Raw genomic sequence first — 24,558 nt, forward strand, 5'->3', positions numbered from 1 at the left:
CATAATTTCATAAAAGGTATAATTTTGACACAAACGTTTTGATGATAATAAAATATTTCTATCAAAATCATAATTTTGATACAAATCTTTTTTTCAAAAATCATGAAAAAGTTTTTATTTATTCAATTATCATAGAGCATTATTTTATCAAAATTTCGAAAAATAATAAATTTAAAAGCAATAATAGTTTTAATAAATGATTGATATCAAAATTATTTCTATGCTTTTGGAAAAAATGTTCAAAAATTTTATTAACTCTGATTTTTAATAAATTTTCATGATTTTCATAAATATTTTGCAAAATACGTAAAATTTTCTCAAATATTATCATTTAGCATAAAAATATCATAAAAATAAGAAACATTTTAATATAAAACGTTTATTACTATTTTCGTTTTTAATAATGTTATAATTCTTTTCATAAAATTCGAAATTATTTTGGATATTTTGTGAAATTTTCTCAAAAAAAGTCTGATAATTTATCAAATATCAAAAAAGTATATCGTTTTTCCCCATTAACAATTTTATTTCAAAAAGCTACTAAAAAATCATACTTTTGATACTTATTTTTTATTAAAAATTATGGGAAAGTTTTTATTTCATACTTTATCATAAGCTTTTTTAAGAGAACCCCAAACACGAGAGGTATTAGAACCTATTCTACTTCGTGCAGTGCGTGGTTGAAGGTTGAGAAGATGAACGAAGATTCTTGTTGACGTTTGACTTCAATCTTTGTAGACTGTAATTTTAGGGAAATGCTTATGAAAGGAGGTTGTTCCAGAAAAGAGAAGGTGAAAAGATAAATGAGGAAGAAGATAAGTTGCTTCTGAGAGTTTGAAGTTGGACATTAAAAGGATGTTGAGTGGTTGCGGCACGTGTTCGGGCTGGTTTGGAAGAGAGAGCGGGAATTACAGAAGCCAATTCATAAGAACAGTGCCCATGGAAGTAGCTGTAGAAAATGCATGCAGCAGAAACAGAGCGTGTGGAGAGAGAGAGACTCCGTTAGAGATGAGGCGTTAATTAACGTAACTGTCCCCTTTTGAATGGAATCTAGAAGCCTGAGAGAGGTTTTGGGGGCACCGCCCCAGTTGTGGGAACAATATTCTATATTAGAGCGGATTTGAGATTTGTACAGAGTGAACAACTGTTTGAAAAAAAAATAAATAAATAACGCCGAGAGCAAAAGAAAAAACTCAGTTTTATAGATGCAATGGAAGCAATATTTTTAATGTGCTTATGCCAAGAGAGATTAGAAGTCAGGGTAATCCAAAATAGAGATATATGATCTTGACTAAAAATTGCAGTGTCATCGAAGATAGGCATAGAAGCGGAGAATCCTTTTTTTGCGAGATCTAAGACAGGATTGAGTTTTAGAAGAATGAAATCAACTAAGTTATCGTTTATATACTGGAGGATTACCTGGAGTTCAACATTTTAGGAATTGCTAGTGGATATTCGAGAAGTTGAAGCTGTTTGTACATAGTAAGGTTTCTCAAAGTAGAAGATGGAATGCAATGTGCTATCACCAGCAAAGCTATGGATTGAATTTCCGGTCAATGGAAGAAGGTCATTAACATGCAAAAGGAAAAGAGTGTGAGAAAGAACTAAACCTTGGGACACGCCTACATTAGAGGAGAAGATAGAAGACAGAAAGTTGTCTACCATCATCTGCTGTGAGTAATCAGAGAATGTAAACAGGATACCCAATTACAAAAAACGGTTGAAAGATCTTTATGTCAAACCCGCCAAAGCCCTTGAAATGTCAAAGGCTTGAGTTTCACCAAACGTTACCATTGAACGATTTGGGTATGAGTAAATTTTAAAGCAGAAGGAATAACATCTATGGAATAGGAAAGTGAAAAAAGTCGACACAGAACAGGGGTAAGCTCAGGAGCACAGGATTTGAGAACAAGTTGAGAAATACCATCAGCATCTGGAGCTTTCATAACATTGAGATTGTTCAAAATCCTTTTGACATGCTTTTGGTGGAAGACCACAGGAGGCATTGAATGGAGTGTACTGGGAATGTGTCTAGTAAATTATAGGAGGTGTTTTATCAATATCATCAATACATGAATTAGAAGAAAAGTAGGATGCTAGCAGGTCAGCTTTATCTTTGGCCGAAGTGGCAACAGAACTATCTGGTTTTGACAGAGGTGGGAATAGAGATAGGCAAAGCGTTGCGGCCAATAGCTTTGGCAAGAGACCAGAATGCTCGACTGCCATTTGGACAAGAAGAAAGTTTTCTACTCTTAACCTGTTCGAAATCTAGTTTGGAGTGATTAATAACTGCTTTACAATTGTTGCGAGCTTTGGTGTAGGCAGAAAATGAACCTGGAGATTTGGATACAGGCCAATTCCGATATATAATATTCGTATCTTAAACAACCTCAGCGCATTTATTGAAAAACCAAGGTTTAGATAAAGAACAATATTTTGACGTAGTGGGGAATAAAGGATTTCATCCCTACAAGAATACTAAACTATTATTATATTACGGTTACCTGGATATTTACTTCAACTACTCATGAGTATTATGTTTGTAAATTGCGTGTGTTCTCTGGTCGATTTGTTTTGCAGCACGAAAAAACCACAGTTTCTGGAAGGAGGAATCTTGCTATCTACTCCTGAGAACTTACCATTGAATACACCATTAATTGTCAAACTAATAGAGAGAGAATATCTGCGAAAAGATCTAAACCTCCCAAACCTTCCTAGTTCATTTCACAAATATACGTGGTTTCAATTCTGATCTCAACGATGTCCATTTCCACTTGCAGTCTGCCAAACCCCATGTACTTTTTCTGACAGAATCTCAGTTATCGGTTGATTCAACTACTGCTCATCTCAGATGCCGAAATTATTCACTGTATGATTCCTTTCGCCTGAAAGGTGGTACGTGTTCATATGTCCGTTGTGATATTCCCTGTCAGAGACTTGGTAATTTGGAATCTCTTCTTTTCGATCTTCTCTGGCTTAAAATCTCTCTACCTCATTGTGTCAGATTCATCTGTTGTCTTTACCGTTCTCCCAACTCCACTAATCACTTGGAGCTCTTTGACTTCCTCTCTTTGCAACTTGACTTTCTCCAGTCCAACTTTCCTAACAGTGAGGTAATTTTCCTTGGTGATTTTAATATTCAGAACTCCAGCTGGCTTCCGTTTTCTAGTCACACCGACCCAGCTGGTCGAGATGCCGAGGCTTTTGCAATTACCTTGCACAGATTGTTCATTGACCTGCAAGAATACCGGATAATCCTAACCATACAGCCAACACGCTTGATCTTTGTCTACAAACTACCTTTCTAAGTACACGGTCGAAGTGAGTGGTACTTTAGGCACCTCAGGTTACAATTTGGTGATTGCCTTTTCTCCAATGGAACCTTTATCTCATGGCTGTTCCCAAGCTCGTATTGTTTGGCATTACAAGAATGCAAAATCGGATGACGTGCGAGACTTCTCTTCTTTTCCTTGGTCGGATTACTGTTTCAAAACTTCTGATATCATCATTTGCTCAGATCGTGTCAGTGAAATTATTCTTGTAGGAATGGAATCCTTTATTCCATACTCCACTTTAAAATCTCGTCCTTTATCTAAACCTTGGTTTTCCAATAAATGTGCTAAGGCTGTTCAAGAGAAAAAGGTTGCATATCGTAATGGTCTTGTTTCCAATTCTTCAGTTTCATTTTCTGCCTACACCAAAGCTCGCAACAATTTTAAAATAGTTATTTATCAGTCCGAACTAGATTTTGAACAGACTAAGAGTAGAAAACTTGCTTCTTGCCCTAATGGTAGCCGAGCATTCTAGTCTCTTGCGAAAGCAATTGACCGCAACTTTTGCCCATCTTTGCTCTGTTCTGTTGTCACTCCAGTTCTGTTGTCACTTCAGCCTAGGATAAAGCTGACCTGCTAGCATCCCATTTTTCTTCCAACTCATGTATTAATGATCTTGATAAAACACCTTCCACCATTCCCAACACGCTCCATTGAATCCTTCCTGTGGTCTTCCATCAAAAGGAAGTCAGAAAGATTTTGACGAATCTTGATGGCAAGAAAGCTGCAGATCCTGATGGTATTTATCCACTTGGTCTCAAAACCTGTGCTCCTGAACTTGCTCCTGTTCTTTTCAGCCTTTTTTCACTATCTTATTCCAAAGGAGTTTTTCCTTCTGCTTGTAAATTTGCTCATATCAAGTCAGTTCCTAAAAAGGGTGACAAATCCCTGCAATCCAATTATAATCCTATTGCAATTACTTTTACTCTTTCTAAAGTAATTCAGAAATCAATTAACTGCCAACTCTTAAACTACCTTGAAACCTTCAGTCTGATCAACGATCGCCAGTATGGATTCCGTCAGTGTCGATCCACTGGTGATATTCTTGCTTACGTTACCCATTTATGGACAAATTTAATGGTAAAGTTCAGTGAAATACAAGCAGTTGCTCTTGACATCTCAAAGGCTTTCGATCGTGTTTGGCATAAAGATCTAAACAAGCTTCCATCTTATGGTTTTCCAACTGTTTTTTATAATTGGTCAACCAGTTTTCTCTCTGATCGCTCACTGAGGGTGATAGTAGATGGCTCTCTGTGTTCTAACTTCTCCACTAATGCCGGTGTCTCCCAAGATTCAGTTTTTTCTCCCACTCTTTTCTTCTTGTATATTAATGACCTTCCATTGACTGGAAATCCTATCTAGTGTTGCCGATGATAGCAGATTGCATTCCATTTTCCATTTTGAGAAATCTTGCTCTGCTCAGTCAGCTTCAACTTCTCGAATATCCGCTACCAATTCCTTAAATGGCGATCTTCAGGTAATTCTCCAGTGGGGCAAAGACAACTTAGTTGATTTCAATCCTTCTAAAACTCAGTTTTATTTTATATCTCACAAAAAGGATTCTTCTATACTTATCTTTGGCGACACTCCGATTTCTAAGCAAAATAATATATCTCTTTTGGGAGATTACCCTGATTTCTAATCTCTCTTGGCATAAGCACATTGCTTCTTCTGCATCTAAAAAACGGTTTTCTCTTTCGCTCTCGACGTTACTTTTCTTCCAAAGAGCTGTTCACTCTGTACAAATTGCAAATCCGTCCTACCATGGAACATTGTTCCCACATCTGGGGAGGTGCCCCCAAAACCTCTCTCAGGCTTCTTGATTCCATTCAGAAGAGGGCAGTTAGGTTAATTAATGACTCATCTCTAACAGAGTCTCTGAACTCTCTGTCTCACAAATGTACTGTTTCTGCTGCATGCCTCTTCTATAGATACTTCCATGGGCACTGTTCTTCTGAATTGGCTTCTGTAATTCCCGCTCTCTCTTTCAAAACAGTCCGAACACGTGCCACCACCAGCCAATATTCATTTACTGTCCAACTTCAAACTCACAGAACCAACTTTTCATCTTCCTTGTTTGTTCATTCAACTGCCGTTTTCTGGAACAACCTTCTTTCATACGTATTTCCTTAAAATTAGTCTAGAGAAGTTCATGTCTAATGTCAACAAATATCTCCTTTCTTTCATCTTCTCAACTTCCAACCCAAGAACGGTACTAAGTACTATAGGTTCTAATACCTCTCGTGTTTGAGGTTTTCATAAAAAAAAAGAAACAGCCACGGAGTGAAAAAAATCTACTAAAGTTCCTCGAATCATAGACGTGATTCGAACCCGAGCCTTTCCAGCTGGTGTGGGGAGGACGGTGACGATACCACTCGCAGACACCTACAAAAATAATTTCACTGACACGATCGGAGCAAAAATTGACATCAGAAGATATGAAACAGTAATCCGACCGAGGAAAAGACAAAAAGAAATCTCGCTGATCATCCCATTTTGCATTCTTGTAATGGCTAAGAACACTTGGTTGGGAATGGCCACGAGAGAAATTCTCCATTGGAGAAGAAATCATCAGCACGTTATAAGCTGAAATGGTAAGCCGACCGTTCACCTTGACAGTGTACTTTTGAAATTGTAAAAAAAAGATGAAGAATGTTGGTTGTGTGGTTAGGATTGTCTGGTATTCTGGTAGGTAAATGATCAATCTGTGCGAGGTCATTAGTAATTACAAAAGCTGTGCATCTCAACCAGCTGGGTCGGTGTGACTAGAAAACGGAAGCCAAGCTGGGGTTGTGAACATTAAAATCTCCAAGAAAAATTACTTCACTGTTAGCAAAGTTGAACTGGAGAAAGTCAAGTTTCAGAGAGAGAGAGAGAGAGAAGGTTAAAGCGTTTAAAGTGATTAGTGGAGCTGGGAGAGCGATAGCGGCAACACATGAATTTGACAGAATGTGGTAGAGAAATTTTAAGCCCGAGAAGATCGAAAAGAGGAGATTCCAGATTAATAAGTCCCTGACAGGGAATATCAGAGCTAACATATGCACAAGTATCTTTAAAGCGAAGAGAATCATAGAGCGAATAATTCGGACAACTGAGATGAGCAGTGGTTGATTCAACCGATAACTTGGAATCTGTAAGAAAAAGAAATGGAGTTTGGTAGAGTGTAAGTGGAAATCATTGAGATCAGAACTGAGACCACGTATATTTGTGAAATGAACGTAGTGTTTAGGCAGGTTTACATCTTTTCTCAGATACGTTTCTTCCATTAGTTTGACAATTCATGATGTATTCAGTAGTAAGAAAAGGTGGGGGAGGACATGCTGTATTAAGCAATGAAATTCTTCGATATGGCATACACATGGCAAAAATGTACCTAGCTCCTTGTAATTAAATATCTGATTTTCAATTAATTTTCATATTTTTTTCATAAAATTTGCCAGAGAGTTAGCAAAATTTGTGAAATTTTCTCAAAAAAATTATGAAAATTTATGAAAAATAAAAAAATAATAATAATTTTCTTTGCAAAACGCCATTAAAATCATAATTTTGATACAAATCTTTTATCAGAAATTATTAGAAAGTTAATGAATGTAAAAAATCATGAACTTCATAACATTTTTGATAAATTATTTAAATCATAATTTTGATACAAATCTTTTATCATAAATTATAAGAAAGTTTTTATTTAATCCTTATCATAAGCTTTCTTATTTTATTTCAGTTTCATAATTAAACAATTTAATGATTATGAAAAATCATGAATTTAAAAATAATAATAATTTTTGATAAATGATTTAAATCAAAATTATTTCTAATATGGTTTTGGAGTGTTAATCAAAAAATATTACTTTTTTTTATTAATTATCATAATTTTTAATAAAATTTGGTTTCAAAAAGCCATTAAAAATCATAATTTTGATACAAAACTTTTATCGGAAATTATAAAATGTTTTATTTCATCCTTTATCATAAGTTTTCCCATGTTTATCACAATTTCGTAATTAAATAATTTAATGATTATAAAAAATCGTGAACTTCATAACATTTTTGATAAATGATTTATATCAAAATTATTTCTAATATGCTTTTCGAGTGTTAATTAAAGAAAGTTACTACTTTTTTATGAATTTCAATTAATTTTCATAATTTTTTTCACAAAATTTGCCAGAAAGTTAGCAAAATTCGTGAAATTTTCTCAAAAAAATTTTGAAAGCTTATGAAAATTAATAAGGATTATATTTTTTGAATAACAAATTTCTTTTCAAAAAAGCCATTAAAAATCATAATTTTGATACAATTCGTTTATCAGAAATTGTAAGTTTTTATTTCATCCTTTATCATAAGCTTTCTTATATTTATCACAATTTCGTAATTAAGAAATTTTATGATTACAGAAAAATTATGAATTTAAAAATAATTATTATTTCTGATAAATGATTTATCTCAAAATTATTTCTATTATGCCTTTGGCGTGTTATCAAAAAATTTATTAGTTTTCATTTTTTGATTTTTAATTTTCATAATTTTTTTAAGAAAATCGGACAAATTTCACAAAATTTGTGAAATTTTCTCGAAAAAATTATGAAATTTATGAAAAATAAAAAAAGGTATAAATTTTTGATTAGCAATTTTCTTTTCAAAAGTCATGGAAAATTTTATTTAATCATAAACCTTATTTTGATCGCGATTAAATAATTTCATGACCTTAAAAACAAACAAACGGTATTTCTTTTTCTTCATCTTCCAAATTTACATTTTATCAGTTCCTATTGTTTTTCTTCATCGGTGTATGTACTTTTATATTGTTATAAATAACAGCAGGAAAGTTGAGCTCAGTAATCAAATTTCTCTGCTTAAATAAGTATCCAGCCCGCCTCCATCTTTGGTTTTTTTTCTTTTTTTTTTTTAACTTTCATTGCTCAATAGATACCGGAACGCCATGTGAAGACACAACGTTCCCAAGAAGAGATAAGGATGAAATCTTTTATTTTTTATCTAAACGTCTTTTGTATTTCTGCTCTCCTGAATGACTTTAATTTAACAAACCGGACATTTTATTTTGAAGTACTAATGAAGTGTATTGTGGGAAGGCACCTGCAGGGTTTTAATACGCGTTTCAAAGGTAAGATAAAAGTATCGAGTCGTTTGTATGAGGGAAGAAAAAAAAATCTTAAGAGTTGTAATGGTTTTGATTTCGCCATAAATCAAAGCTCGTGTTTGCCGCGATCTCCTATCTACGTCACTCTTTATGATGCGAGATCACTTTTAAAATTGCGGGGCCATTAGGAAAGATAAGAGGCTACGCTAAAAGTATTTTATGCGGAAGACTTCCAGGCAAAGAATGGAGAGGTCGAAAAATCACAGACTAACAGACGACATTTTTTTTTTTTTTAATTTTCAACAATTTTTGTATTTGGCACTGATCAAAAAAATTTAAGAATAAACTGACAACATTTCTTCCTCTTTCCACTCAGTTCAACCAACTAATTCTGTTATTAATACTAATACTACGTGATTTTAATTAGCTCAAGATAATTAATTAAATTGCGTGTGTTCTCTGGTCGGTTTGCCTACTTTGCTGTACAAGGAACTTCATTTTCTGGGGGGGCGGGGCTTGCTATTCTCGGCTCATTGGTAGGCTTTTTCACTAAGTATGAGGAGGAGAGTGAATAGGTACTGTGACATTATAATGGTTAATTAATGAATAAATAGCTGATAATGTAAGAGGGCGCTATGATCGATTGAGAAAAAATTGCATGAAATTAGTGCAATTTCTAAGTTAGGTTGATCACACTTCGCTTTGCTGAAGCCTAGCGATGTCTAATGCACTCTTACATTTCACTGTACACAATTAATAAGATTACTTTCTAAGATTGAAAGCAGGCGCCTCCGTAGCCAGGTGGGCAGGAGCAGCACGCGCTTCTTGATTAGACCGGGGTTCGAGCCCGTGACCACCAAATACGGAGGATGTAGAAGGGCAGGGAATAACCACGGCATATATCCCCAGCCCGGATAAAGGGTGAGGGTTGGCGTCAGGAAGGGCATCCGGCCATAAAAATTTCATGCTAAAATCGTTGACTTCATATATAAAAAAATGGGAAAAAGGCGAGAACAAAAAAACAATCTAAGATTGAAAGTCTCTCTGATTGGGAGAAAGATCTTCTGGCTCTCTTTCTGTTTTCTTACAGTTCTTCCTCTCCTTTCTCTTTTCTCAGTCACTCTCCAGTCTTAATTTCTCTCTCTCATCTGATTCTCTCGCGAGCATTCTCCTTTCTTCCTCTCTCTCTCTCTCTCTGATTCTCTCGCAAGCAATCTCTTTTTCCTTTCTTCCTCTCTCTCTCTCTCTCTCTCTCTCTCTCTCTCTCTCTCTCTCTCTCTCTTTGTTGTTCTCTCTGTTTTATTCTCTCCCTCTTTTTTCTTTTTCTATCTGTTTTCCTTTCTCGCTCTGTTTCTCTCTCTGATTTTCTCGTTTTTGTTCTTTCCCTTTTCCTTTCACCTTCTCTCCTTTCTCTGTCGCTCTCTTTCTTTCTTTTCCTCTCTGTCGCTCTCTTTCTTTCTTTCTCTCTCTCTCTCTCTCTCCGTTTCCCTGTCTCCCCACCATCCCACTCTGTGTCTTTCTCTCTCTCCTCGCTGACCTTTTTTCTCTCGTCTCTTTATTCATTCTCTCCCTCTTTTTTCTTTTTCTGTCTCTTGCCTTTGCTCTCTTCTCTCTCTCCTTGGTTCACTTTATTTTTTTCTCTCTCTCTGTTTTATTTTCTCCCTATTTTTTTCTTTTCTATCTGTTTTCCTTGCTCTCTCTCTCTCTCTCTCTCTCTCTCTCTCTCACTGATTCTCTCGGTTTTGTTCTTTCCCATTCCTTTCACCTCTCCTTTCTCTGTCGCTCTCTCTTCCTACCCTCTCGATCTCTTTCTCTATCTATCTCTCTCTCTCTCTCCTGCTCCGTTTCCCCGTCAATCCTCTCATCCCGCTCTGTGTCTTTCTCTCTCTCGCTGTCTCTACTCGCTCACCTTTTTTTCTCTCGTCACTTTATTTCATTCTCTTCCTCTTTTTTCTATTTCTGTCTCTTTCCTTTGCTCTCTCTCCCTCTCCTTTTGGTTCACTTTCTTTCTTTTTCTCTCTCTCTCTCTGGTTCACTTTCTTTCTTCATCTTCCTTTCTCTCTCTCTTTGGTTCGCTTCCTCTCTACGTCATTCCCTCTTTTTTCGCTTTCTGTTTCTTTTCCTTGTTCTCTCTGATTCTCTCACTCTCATTCCTTTCACTTTCTCTTCTTCCTCTCTCTCTCTCTCTCTCTGTTCTTTTCTCTCTCACTCTCTCTCTCTCTCTCTCTCTCCTTTCGCTTTCTCTTCTTTCTCGTCTCTCTTCTCTCTCTGCCCTTTTTTCTTTCTCTCTCTCTCTCCCTCTCTATCACTCTTTCCTTTTCTCTCCTTATCTCTCTGTCTCATTCCCTCCCTCCTTTTTCTCCTTCCATCTGTTTTCTTCACCCTTTCTCTCTTATTCTCTCGCTTCCTATTTCTTTCCCTCACTCCTCTTTGTTTCTCTCGTCCTATTGTTTTCTCTATGTGGGCTTTCCCTCTCGGCCTTATTCTCTCGCTCTCTCTCTTTTTCTTTATGTCTGTTTCCCCTGCTCTTTTCTCTCTCTCGCATCATATTAGAAACTTGGAATTAACATGTGAATAACTAAAATGAAATAAATATTCACTTAAAAAATTGTCAAGGAAGTTTCGAGTTTCAAGCATCTTTATTATTTCTCTTTTTGCTTATCGATTTCTGTGTTTCATCCAAAGCGAACTATTTTCATAAAAGAAGCGCACCTTCTCCGATATTATCTGTCATTCGTTCGTCATAAATCTCCGCGCGTGATTAGACGACGGTGTCGTTCTTAATGGCGACCGTGCGTTATCCGAAGTCCCTCGAAATTCACGAAACAGTTCTGACTCCGAATAGGTTTGAGGACGCTTCCGCAGGAGCGAATACAATACATATATTACACCGATCAAAATAACTCCTCCCGCTGGTTGCCGAGCAACGAATCTCTCGATGTCTCCGTATCTTCCTCCGCGGGGGAAGAAGCCCGTCCTACGATTTGTACAAGGTCGGGGCATCTGTGCGCGAAGAACATGGATGCCGGGGATCAAAAGCTTCCTTTCACTCGCGGGGTTAATTTGAAACGCGCCAGATGCTGGCGAAGGATGCGGGTCGGGATTACATCGGCCAGTACGGCCAACCCCGATATGCGGGAGTCGAAAATTGATATTCGCCAACGACGAGCGGACACCTGAGATGCTTACGAATTACGAGGATGGAGATGACGCGGATAAATACGATAATAGAGATTGGAACGATTTCGATGAGCTGTGGGATGGGCAAATGATCTTTCCATTATCGCTCTCTTTTGTGTCTCTGCCAAACGCGCCACTTTTTAGGGGAACGCAGAGATTAGGCGTAAAAGAGCGCCGATTTTATCTTCACGGTTACATCGGTGCAAGTGGGTCTCGGCGTGTCGTTGGATCGCTGATAGGCGCCCATTCGCAATGTTTTCTGTCCTGCCGAAAAGATATTTGTGCGGTGCGAACCCCATCACGGATTGACAGATGAGTTCTGTTGGAAGCATAACTGAGACCGATTTGTGGTCGGACTTGCGTTTTCACTTAGATAAGCCTCCTCTTAATGTTCTTCTCTTCCTCCTTTCCTCACATTTCTCACTTCTCTGGTTTTGGATTGGAGCCATGCGACTGTCTTTTGGCACCTCAACCACCTTTACTGACACTTATCGTCGTTAACACCATGTCTTTCTCTCTCTCTCTCTCTAGCGCTGTCTTTCCGTTTTCCTTCTCTCTCTCTCTTTTTTTCTTCCTCTGTCACTCATATTTTTACTTCTCTCGCTTCCTCTCCCCTTTTTTCTCCCGCTCTCTCTTTTTTTCTCTTTGTTCTGTTTATATTTCTCTAACACGAATTGTCCTCTCTCTGTCTTCTATCGATACTCTCTTTTCGCTCTTATTTTCTCTTTCTCTCAGTCTCTCACCGTCATTCTCTGTCGTTCCCTTTCTGTTTTTTCCGTCTCGCTCTCTTTCTCTTCTTTCTCTATTTTCCAACTCTTTCGTTATGTTTCTGTTTTCCTTCTCTCATCCCTTTTTTTCTCATTCCTGCCTTCGCTCTTCACTCTCTTTCTCTTTCCTTCCTTCTTTCTTTTGCCTTCGCCTCCTTTCATTTCCTCCCTCACTCTCAATCGCTCTCTCTTCCTCCCTCACTCTTCCTGTCTCTCCGTCATTTCTTTTTCTTTCTACATAGCTCTCTCTCTTTTTCTCTGTCTTTCTCTCTATCCTTCATTCTCTTTCTCTTTGTTCCTTTTTTCTATCTTTCGTTCTTTCTCTTTTTTCCTTCTCTTTTTCGCTTTTCTTCATTTCTCTTCTTCCTTTCGCTATTTTTCTCTTTTTTCCTTCTCTCTTTAGTTATTTTCCTTGTTTTCCTTTCTGCCCCCTCTTTTATCTTTCTCTCTCTCTCTCTCTCTTCCTTTCTCTTCTTCTCTAACTCTTTTATACTTCTCTTTCTCTCTGCGTGCTTTTTTTTCTGTTTAGATCTTTCTCTCTGACGGGAATTCTCTTTTTCTGACTGTCTGTACGTTCTCTTTCTCTCTCTCTCTTTTCTGCTCCCACTCTATTCCTCTTTCTCTTTTCTCTCTCTCTCTCTCTCTCTCTGTCTGCCTGTCTGTATAACCCTCATTTTCTGTCTTTTTTAACCTTCATGTTTTGTTTTTCTCTCTTCGGTCACTCGTATTCCCTTTTTTCTCCTCACTCTTTTTTTTCACTCTCTCTCTCTCTCTCTCTCTCTCTCTCTCTCTCTCTCTCTCTCTCTCTCTCTCTCATTTATTATACTTTAAACGGAAACCGCGTGACGTGGCTTGAAATATTTTCAAGTTTTAAAGATGATTTAATGTGGCATTCGTTATTTTATATATATTCATTATATTAATGGGGATATCCATGATTCTTAATATACATGCTACAATACATCCCCTGTTACTCATACTTCTTAACAACAAATATGTTGTTATGTTCTTCTTGAAAAAGGAATTTAAAATTGATTGCATCTGGCCATCCTGCTCTTCTTTCAAGACTCCTTTGCAGCAACCAAGATCGATAGAAACCAATCTTCGTTGTTACACAATGCCTTTCTACCAAATCTTTCTTGCCGACATAAATCTTTACATAAATAATGGTAGAAACCACTCTTGGAAGTCTTGGTAAGCCAAGCTTTCTTGTTTGATTTCCAAACCACAGGTATCTAAAATCTTTCAAAACTCTTGGGTTCTCGTAGTTGTAAACAAATGTCGGTTTAAATTCGAAATCCCAAGCAGCATTGCTTCCAAGAAGATGCCAGTTCATTCTTAGATGACTGATGACCAAACAAGCTCTTCTCTTGCTTCGTGATGAACGTTCTGGTGGGCATCCTCTTCCTGAACAGCTTTCATCGATGTTGAAAGCTTGTTATCGTATCCAAGCACCTCAATATTTTTGGCAACCTTGCTGCCGATTGGATATCACTGCTTGCTGAACCACAGACAAAGAAATTATTACTAGTAAATGCCCAAAAAGCAACCATATCTTTTATAGTTTCCATCCTCAGTAATTTTCAATTACTGTTCCAAAGTGGGAATACTACTCTTTGGTGCTTAACTTTCTTATTTGGCTTCTCACACCAGGAGTGTTACTGATGGCCTTATTCTCATGTGTTAAAATTAACCATAAAGTGATATACAAAACTTTAACGGTAGTTAAAGTGATATCTCTGGGTCACTAGAAACGATATCTGTGGAATCATTGGGAACTGGAGAACTTTCTGAGATCAATCATAATCCAGGGAGATTTTCGAAATTATTTGTGATTCTGCTTAAGGACCACAGAGCTCTCTGATTTCATTCATGATACAGGGAGACATTTAAGACTTTGCTATAGGAAAACGAAACATTATTAGCGACTTGGACAAACGCATGATTGCCGATGACTATGTGTGGACAAATTCTTAAAAGGAGGTGATACATGAATCGGTGCAAACTGTCAAAGTTTAATAATTGAACATTTCATTAATATCATCCAAAACAACTTCAAAATAACAGAAATGGTAAAAAAAAGGGAAAAAAATCTTAAGATAAATGATGGAGCTTTTTATATTAAAATATTTTACTAAACAAAAGCATCTTTCTCCTTTAGATTCTAAATATTTAATTCAAAGAACACTATTTGTTCAAAGACTATTCAGTCATAACACGAGCAGTATGACATGGAGCATTGTCAAGCTGATACAGGTATGGGCGCTCCCCGACGTGCTGCCACAACATAGATAAGTCATTATTATCCACGACTTCTAGATCTCTGCATTCATGGTTTTTTTCCAAAACAACCAGTGGCCCTCGACATTCCTGGGATGACAATTCTTTTTAAATAAATAAACCACGAAAACAGCCTCAGAACATTACGCTGCCACTGCTAAACTTCATTGTCGGGACGCTACAGTCCTGCAGGTAACTATTCAGTGCATTTGTCACACCCAGGCAGTACTCTCAGACTTGTCGACTATGTACCGTGAACCATTACTTCAAAGAACAGCTTTCAATTGTAAGGTCCAAAAACGGCTCTCCAAGATGGACAGCCATCTTGGAGAGCCGTTTTTGTGATATTAGTCGAGGTAACTGCTTGTGGATGGCTTCACGACCAAAGTAACTCTTATCATACAACTTCCTGCGCACTGTACGTGCTGACATGTCCCCCAGTCGTCTTACTGAAGGCTTGTGTGTGCTGCGACAACGTCGATCTGCTTTTACTGGAGCTGTTGATGCATGTAATCCCGAGGTTGTTTTGTGGAGTTCATTTCTGGGGGCCAAGGTAGCTTGGAAATCACTTTTATGTTCGGTAAACCACTCTCGAGCAATATCGGCAAGGTGGCAGGGCGCATTATCCTGCTGGATCAAACCATGTAGGGGTGTACCTGATCAGCCACAACGGATAGCCACTTTTAGCATTCACAGTGCGATCTAGGTGTATGAGGGCTCCAAGAGATTCCTAGGAAAACATAACCATTCCCCATACCAAAGGATTACCTCCATCTGCCTGTTTCTGTTGGATCAGCACATCAGCATAAGAAAAGACCTGAGTTCAAACCCCGTTGATGACGTGAGGAATATGAAGGATCTTTTTTCACAATGTGGCTGAGTTAGTCGGTCTTAGCATGGATTTTCTCTAGGAAACTCGGGTTTTTCATCCAGCAAACTGACCATGGAACACACGAAATTTTCAAACATATATATGGCACAATATAACCTTAGTCGTTAATGGACCTAAAACCTCCCCAAAAAAAAACAAATTATCTGTTTATTGTCCCTTATGACCAACGTTGCGAAGAAGGTTTTTAATCTAGTCTTCATGAGATGCTAGTTGAAAGTTATTTGATATAACTTTTCCAATTATTTAGCTGTGAAAATTTACCTTGATATCTTTCTATTGATGGAAATTTGGATAGTCTTGGTTTACTTCGAGTCCAGTTGAGGTTTGTTAACGTTCAAGCTTTTTACAGACAGTTTATTAGAATAAAGAACTTGTGTTCAATCAAAACTATACAGAATTTCAAATTGTCAACACTGACTGGAAATCAGGTTGAGATGCATAAAGGATTCTAAGACTCCTCACAAAACAGGACACCAGACAAAACACTGTGGCTCTTCGAAATCCGTCAATGGTGTAAAGATTTTTATGGACCTTGTTCACAACGTGGGTGAATTGCCAAGTCTCAGTCGAAGGTAACAAAGTGTTTTCTCCCGGATTCTTTCTTCCAGCAAACAGGCAAATCGACCACAGAATACAATTTACAGACAATATATACGGCGCATTATGGTTTAAGTGCCTGATGTGCCTGTAACCAACAACAACACATCAAATTTGGATATATTTGGATCCTTCTGGATCCTCAGAAGAATGCCCATTAGATTGAAGTGCATTAAACTTCCTTTAATAATCGCATCAAATTGTCCATCCATTTGCTAAAAATGTTTATATACACTTGGTGATCAATGAACTAGAACCACCCCATCTGTAATTGACTATGCCATTATTAAAGGAAGATTTCTTTTACACGACTCAACCATGAAAAAAGGTAAAAGTACAGGGCAGTTATAAAGTTTTGACTATTTTTAAAAATTAATAACTAAAAAGTGAAGCCCAATAGAAAAAATATGGTTTCAAATACCTATCTAATGGATTTTTTAATAGAAATGTGTAGTTACCAATTTTGCCATCGGAGGGCTAAATGTGCGTTAGGGTTCTCTGGATTAGTGTTTACAAAGGGGAAACGTGGTGTGTTCGGGTTTGCCACTGCCTTGTTTATACACCGATGAGACAAAACATTATGACCACCTACCTAATATGATGTTGGTCCTTCACGTGCAGCCAAAACAGCTCGTACCCGGCGAGTCATGGACGCTACAAGATTTCTAAATATATCTTGTGATATCTGATACCAACACGTAACCAACAGATCCTTTAACTCCTGCGAGGTCTCTGGTTGAGATGTCGCAGAACGGAGTTGCTGTTCCAAAACAAACCACATATGCTCGATGGGATTGATGTCCAAAGAAATTGGAGGCCAGGGCAATACCTAGAAGTCTTCCTCGTGTTCGCGCACACCAGTCTAGAACAATCCCGGCAATGTGGCATGGCGCATTATCCTGCTGAAAGATGGCACCGTCAAAGGAGAATACCATTGCCATGGAAGGGTGTACCTGGTCAGCAATGATGTTTAGGTATAAATATAGGTATAGATATATTTGGGTCTAACGGCTTCTGGGATTTCTTCCACCTCCATGTATTAGTGGCTAGAACCTAAAAAAAAATGATCGCGGATAGTCATTAGGGTTAGCATTAGTAAAGGCATATGATGCAAGAAAGCAAGCTTATGCAGCATCAGCCAAAATAAAAAAAAAAAAACACTTCCATTTCACCTCTCCGTTTGTTCCAAATACCTGTCCAGCTGAGCCTTAAATTTATTTAGGCTATCAACTTCCACAACAAGGGATGGAAATCTGTTCCACCAACAAACTACCCGCTGGCTAAAGGCAAATTTCCGCACATCTATCCTACATCTGTCTTTCCTCAATCTGAATTTATGTCCTCTAAGGTGATTATTCTGAGCAAGAGGAGGAATCCCATCGGCATTGAGCATGCTCAAACCATTCAAGGCTTTATACACCTCTATCAGATCACCTCGCCGGTGCCTAGTCTCCAGACACTGTAATTTGCAAAACTTAAGCCTTTCTTCGTAAGAGCAACCCTTTGTTCCATTAACTAATCTTGTTGCCTTTCTCTGTACGCGTTCCAGCAGCTCTATATCCTTCTTGAAATGAGGCCTCCAGACCTGTATACAGTACTCAAGGTGTGGTCTGACCATTGCCTTATACAAGGGAATAATCAACTCCTTATCCCTGCTAGAAAAATTCCTGTATATCATTGACAAGACACCATGAGCTACTCTTGCAGCCCGTCTGCACTGCTCAGAGTACTTCATATCTGCCTGCACAATTACCCCCAGGTCCTTTTCATTCTCTACCAATGTCAGTGTAGTACCACAGTGTTGATACGTTGCTCTGGGGTTACTGTTTCCCATATGTAGTAGTTTACATTTGTCAATGTTAAACTTCATTTGCCACCTCTCAGCCCATCTGCTCAACCTTTCCAGATCCTGTTGCAGCAGCATAGCGTCAGTAGTGTCCTTAACAACCCTGCCAACCTTTGTATCGTCTGTTTGCACACTTGGACATTAAGCTTGATATACTATCATCAATATCATTTATAAATACAGAAAACAATAACGGACCCACCACTGAACCCTGAGGGACTCCACTAATAACATTAGTCCACGATGAGCAGTGTCCATTTATGATTACCACTCTCTGTTCCCCCCCCCCTCAACCATCCATTTATCCATAGCAGCAATTTGCCTACAATCCCACACAGCTCCAATTTGTGCAGCAGTCTTCCATGTCCAACAGTATCAAAAAGCCTTTCTAAAATCCAAATATATAATATGAAAGTTATTTCCTGCATCCAGTTCTTTTGTGACTTCATCATAGTATCCAATCAAATTGGTCAGGCAAGACTTTCCCTTAACAAAACCATGCTGTGTCCGAGCTATAACTGAAGTCTTGTCTAGATGATTCCACAGTGCTTCTTTAACCAGTGCCTCCATTAATTTTCCTGGAACAGAAGTTAAACTCAGAGATCTATAATTACTTGTGTCAGCCTTTGAGCCTCCTTTGTGAATTGGGGTCACATTTGCGCCTCTCGAGTCTATGGATACCTCCGCTGAGTCCAAGGAAGCTCTCATGATTATGGCTAAGGGTTTGCTTACTTCCTTTGCTGCCTCCTTTAATATAACTGGATAGATCCCATCCACCCCAGGTGCCTTTCTTGTGTTTATCTTCAACAGTTTCTCCTCCACTTTATTCTCAGTTATTACAAGATTATCTAGCTTACTGCCAGAGTTGAATTCACCTCTGGCATTCCCCTCGCTGAATAACTCCTGATGTGTGAATGTCGATGCAAAATATTCATTTAGTTTGTTAGCTACCTGAGCAGGATCATCAACAGTTGAACCATCGATATCAAGTGGACCAATCAGATTCATCCCCTTCCTTCTAGAGTTTACATAAGTAAAGAACTCTTTGCTTGTTTTCTTTGGATCCTTTGCCAAAGATTTCTCGTAATCTGCCTTCGCCTGCCTAACCTCCTTTGTAATTTGGTTACAGACCAGCTTATATCTATCATAGGCTTCAGTGTCACGTGTTAATTTATATATATCCCATGCATTTTTCTTCTCTGCCATATGTCTCATTAGTTCATCCGACATCCATTTAGGCCTAAACCTTGAACAATATTTCTTAGTTGGTATGTAAAGCCTAGTAGCTTCCAAGATAAGTTCTTTGAATGCTTCCCATTTTGAATTTGCTGTTGGTAACATCATCAGTTGGTCCCACTGTATAGAATTTAAATACTGTCTCAGACCATCGTAGTCGCCTTTACGAAAGCAAAAACCCTTCCCTTTACCCCTGATGGTAGTTACCTCTTTGAGTAAATCCCACTTCAGCACACTGTGATCACTGCCACCTAGTGGTTCCTCTATCTGCAGATTCTTAATGCATGAAGAATCCCTACTGATAATCAAATCAAGAGTATTACTCTCTCTAGGTGCCTCCCGAACATGCTGATGTAGAAAACAATCATCCAATGAATCCACAAAAGCCTTGGGAATTTAAATATCTGGGAAATTAAAATCCCCCATTATAAGACTCTCTGATTTACTGGCCCACTCTATTTCCCTGTACAGTTTCTTATTATACTCATCAGAGTCATTAGGCCTATAGCACACTCCTACTCTCAATTTTGATCTCCCAATGCTTATGTCACACCAAACTGACTCGACACTACACCGTCCAGTGATGTCGACTGGCTTCACTTCCTTGGATTTTATGTGTTTCTTAACTAATAGCATAACCCCTCCTCCCTTCCTATCCTTTCTGTACAGATTGTACTCCCCAAATTCTAGTTCTGCATTCTTTATATCTGTGTGACTCCACGTCTCTGATATCCCAACAATATCTGCCTTTGATATTTTGAGTAATACCTGAAATTCGTCAAATTTGCGTTTTTTAGGATAATGTATAAGCTTGCGAGGTGCTATTCTCTGAAATAATATTTTCTATGTGCCTAAATGGGTTGGGCAAGAAATTTTGATGTAGTTAAATTTGGGCGCATAGGGCTGTAAACGCTGTAAAAGTCAATAGTAAAGGGGGTTGGGAGGCTGAAGACTTTAGGGAAGAAAAAGAAGTAAGGGGCCGATAGAGAGGATGGCCCCGTGTTTTTAGTGGAGCAGACCCGTGCTCCACTAGATGGAAGAGATTTGGGGAAGGGGATGAGTGTGTGTGGCGTGGGCAAATCCCCTCTCCCCACGGGAAGGGAAAGAAGGCACCGTTCAAGAGAGAAAAAGCGTATGATGACTCTTATCACCACCTTGAATATCCTTTAGTCCAGGTGTCAAACAAGGCGAGATGAGGTTCTTCTGGTCTTCTGTGTTGTCTCTGACCGAGTTGAGTCATAGTTACTGTCACAGTGGAGGACACTGATATGTGCTACCTCCAAGTCTTTATTGGTATGTTTTCTTTGTCTGTAGTAAGAAAGTCTCTTCCATGTTTTGGTTCAGTCATATCATAGTAGTTTATTGTCTCTTAGAAGGTCAACCGTAATACACCCGACTGCCTCTCAGTTTAAGAATCCATTCCTGTTGTCATTCGCTTAGGAGGTCAAGAGAGAAACCAACTGCGTGATTTTTATCAATGGGTTTCTTTTCAAAGTAGTGTACTAGTCTCATCCCTGTTTTGGACCTGTAGGTTGTATAAGATTGGCTGTCACTAACGTGGCCCAACCAGATCCTGGTTGCCTCACAGATTGGGGGTCCATTCCAGTGATCCAGTGAGGTGTATAGTTTTCCTGGGTCAGTTCCTGATCCTGTGCGAAATTTCGGGCATTATTTCTTTTATCCTTAGAGAGGGGTTTCTCTGAATTTATCAGGTCTTAGTTCTGTTTCCGTTACTCTGGGCCATTGAGGGATGGCTGTTGTCTCATGATTGATTGTTCTATTCGTGGATTTGTGAACTTTTGGGATACCTCCACTCAAGGGGAGGGTGTAGTCCGTTGTCTTGTGAACAGTTTTTGTGCAAAAAGTGTGAAGGCTTTGTAGGTCTCTTCCTTTTGCAGAACGATGTTCTCCTGGTTTCGAAGAAGCGAGTGGATCTTGGTGTATAGTTAATATCTGAGGTCCTCGTAGTGGTCACACTCGTAGAGTGTAGAACACGTGGAGTAGAACACGTGGAGTAGCTGAGATTCCGAATTCAATAGTTAGGTGGTTTGGAGTCCGGGCGAAAACCAGGCCGGGGAGAGTGGATAAACTTGTTCTACTTCCAGTATAAACCTCTTAGTATCGGAGTCTTTGTTAGTGAGGTTCCAGCGATCTTGCCATAGTGATTTCTCCACGGTTTTGGAATTTGCTGGGTCTGGCGTGACTCCTATATGGAGACTATTTTTCCTTTCGAATGTTGGTACAGCAACCCCCAGCGCGCAATCTCCAAGTCCAGGGGAAGGCATCCCGCCAGGACCTTGAGCTCGTGGGTGCTCATAATGCAGCAAACTCTTTTCATTATGAGTAATATCGATTGGTATTTCATCTCCAGTTTTTCTTGTTGACGGCTGTGCTAGTCTTAGTGTACCAGGCCCCAGCTGCATAGGCTAGTGCTGGAATAAATAATGCCTTATAGAGGACGCCAAAGGCCCTTTACTTCAGGTCCCAGTCTTTCCTATTGACTCTGGCCAGTAGGCTCGCATATCTTCTTATTTTTGTTCTCATGTAGCACAGATGTGGCGTGAAGCTGAGGTTTCTGTCAAGTATCACTCCGAGGTATTTTATTTCTGTTCGCAACTTTATGGTTTTCCCGTTTATCTTAATCTACGAAGGTCTTATAAGGTCAAGAAATCCTTTGAGAAGTATTGAACTTTATCTAAGGAGATAGTAAGGAGATTTGCGCTAGCCCATTTTTTCAGATCGCTAGTGGCCCGGTTTGCTATGGTCTCCAGTCGTGCCCGGCTGTCAGCCTGCAGCATCAGAACCAGGTCATCCGCATACGTTGGGTTTTAACATTTCTAATATCATATTAAGGAACTCCTTAAGGACCAGGTTCCACAGGAGTGGCCCAGGACAGATTCCCGGCAACCTCTGTGGAGGGGCTTAGAAACAGAGGCGTATGGAGTGGTAACAGTGTTTCGCCTGTTTTCAAGATAGAATTTGAGGCATCATATAAGTCTCTTGCGATATGAGCCTTCTGGAGCCTGGCTAGAACAACAGCCCACCAGAGAGAATCAAAGGCTCCTGCGAAGTCAATCGATATTAGGCGGAAGTATTTTGTGTTGCAGTTTTTAGCTGTTTCAATAATATTTTCCAGAACCTCTACATCCTAGGGCTCCTTCCTAAAGCCATGTTAATTGGGCGACATGAGGTTTGATTCTTGGAAGTGATTCTCGATTCTCTGATAGAGAAGGCGCTCGAAGAGCTTGCTGAAGATTGACAGCAAGGCAATTGGCCTATACGACCCTGGCATTCCCTATGGTTTCGTCGGATTTTTTTAAGATAATATTTATTTGTGCCGTTTTCCCCGAAGCCGGGAAGTGGCCCACCGAGAGACATCGGTTGAGGAGTTCCAAATATTGTGTTTTCGGTATATGGTTTGTTTATGGTAACTCGATACACCACTCCCCAGGGGTTAGCATTTCCTTCTGTATTTACTAGGTTTTCCCATGAGGCTTTCTTTCTTTTCTTTATTTTAGCTGTGTAGTCATTTCTGACCTCACGGAAGGAGGTCAGAAATGTCAGAAAACTTTTCTGGAGATCTGTGAGCTCTGGCGCCCACCAAGGAACGGCTTTGAGGCAAGGCATCTTCTTCTTGATGGCTATATCTGCACCTTCTGTGATTAGTTTTGTTACCTTTCGCTGATGTTGAATTCATCAGCGGGTTGGAAGTTTTCTGCTTTCTCAGTCAGCAGCTGCTTAAAATGTTTCCAATCCGCTTTTGTTATGGCGTATCTTCGTAATAGAAGTTGTGTGACATGTTGCGTTTGAAGTGATCTCTGGGGGTTGTAAGTTAACACTGTGAGCTGAAGTGGTCCAGTGTTGTTGTACCTCCCAAGGAGAGAGGTGTCCTTCTATGAAATGACTTGCAAGGGTTAGGTCGATAATCGCTTCCCACATAGTGCTCCAGAAGGTGTGGGGCTGGTTTGGTCTGTTTAGGATGGATAGGTCACTGCTTGATATGTACTCCTCTAGGCGCTGGCCTTTGTTCCTCTCCGTTCCGGTGTCTCACTGTGCCAGGCAGGTGATCTGCAGTTTGCATCAAGGCCTAATATAAGTTTGGCGTTTGGTAGTTGTTGCTGCAGATTCTGCAGATATTGTATTGTAGGGAGTATGTCTTTTCCTGGTGTGCCGTAGATGGACACTACCTAAAATTCCCCTAGGGACGATGCTATGTGGGCGCAGACTGCCCAAGTCATGCATCAGTATGTTGTCTTAGTTACAGTGAGATCAGGATTACAAACAGCGATGGCAGTCCATGGAGTTTCACCATCCACATGGACGATTTTAAACTGTGGTAGGTACCCTCAAGTAGTTGTAGTAGTAGTTGTTATTACTCTCCATAATTGATTTTCAATTGTTGTGCACCCTTTGCTTGTAGAACGGGCGTTTACTGTCCCTGATGGAATGATCTGATGGTAGCTTCATGGCCCTACAGTTTGTACAAACCGGGGTTTCCGCTTTTTCAGGGAAATTGTTATATTCATGTCCAGTGTTGGAACAATGGCCAAAAGTGGGTTGCGATTTCTTGTAGGTGTGAGTCGTGTGACCAAAGCGACAACATCGGAAGCATTTTGAAACAGCCACATGCTCTCTGAAGTGGTGGCTGCCCCAGTTTACTTAGATTCTGGACTGTTGGCTCAGGATTCTCCAAGCAGCCGGAGACAGTTCAATGATCCAGTTAGCAGAATTTCCATTTCTGGACATTGTTTTATACCTCGGTATGATATGTTGCAGTGGCTCTTCGCCGGTTGATAGCTGATGGCAGTTTTTGGTATAGATCTCCTGCATAAGTTCTTCCACGGTCACGTCTTTATCGATGTCTAATATTAGTATCTTGGCCCTTTTTCTTTAGGGGGTTCAGCTATTAGGATTAATGAGAGTATTTTAGGATTTCGTAGTATTCCCCGTAGATCTTTCTCTGTGTCAGTCTGTATTATAACTCCAACGTTTCTTGTCTTTCTTGCAGATCTAATCTTCATGTGTTTGAAGTAATCCTTAAGCTTTTCAATTACTGTTTGTTTCACTTTTTCACTAGTTTTGTGGACTTCGTTTGACGTTGGATTCAATATTACTGGTGTGCTTTGGTGATCAGCGTTTTCTTGGGAGCTGTTCCAGCCCGACCTGCAGGACGGTTTCCATTTGTAGCGTTGATGTTGTTCCTCAGCACCTGTGAGTAAGTGGGAGCGCGCTGTGGCATGTGGTTTGCCCCACTGTTTTCGATGACCTCCAGTTTTGCTGTGGTAATTTCCTTCTCCAGCTGGGTTTCAAAATGGACACCAGGATGGTGT

The 24,558-nt window shown here is 39.2% G+C and overlaps 1 protein-coding gene across 1 annotated transcript in view; it reads left to right on the forward strand.

Annotated features, from left to right (window-relative positions):
* LOC150087468 (uncharacterized) overlaps window positions 1-24,558 on the forward strand; it is a 128,841-nt gene that overhangs the window by 50,651 nt on the left and 53,632 nt on the right. The window lies entirely within an intron of this gene.

Source organism: Mastigoproctus giganteus, chromosome 4, assembly GCF_048544385.1.
Source record: "Mastigoproctus giganteus isolate SK-2022 chromosome 4, ASM4854438v1, whole genome shotgun sequence".
NCBI classification, from domain to species: Eukaryota; Metazoa; Arthropoda; class Arachnida; order Uropygi; family Thelyphonidae; genus Mastigoproctus; species Mastigoproctus giganteus.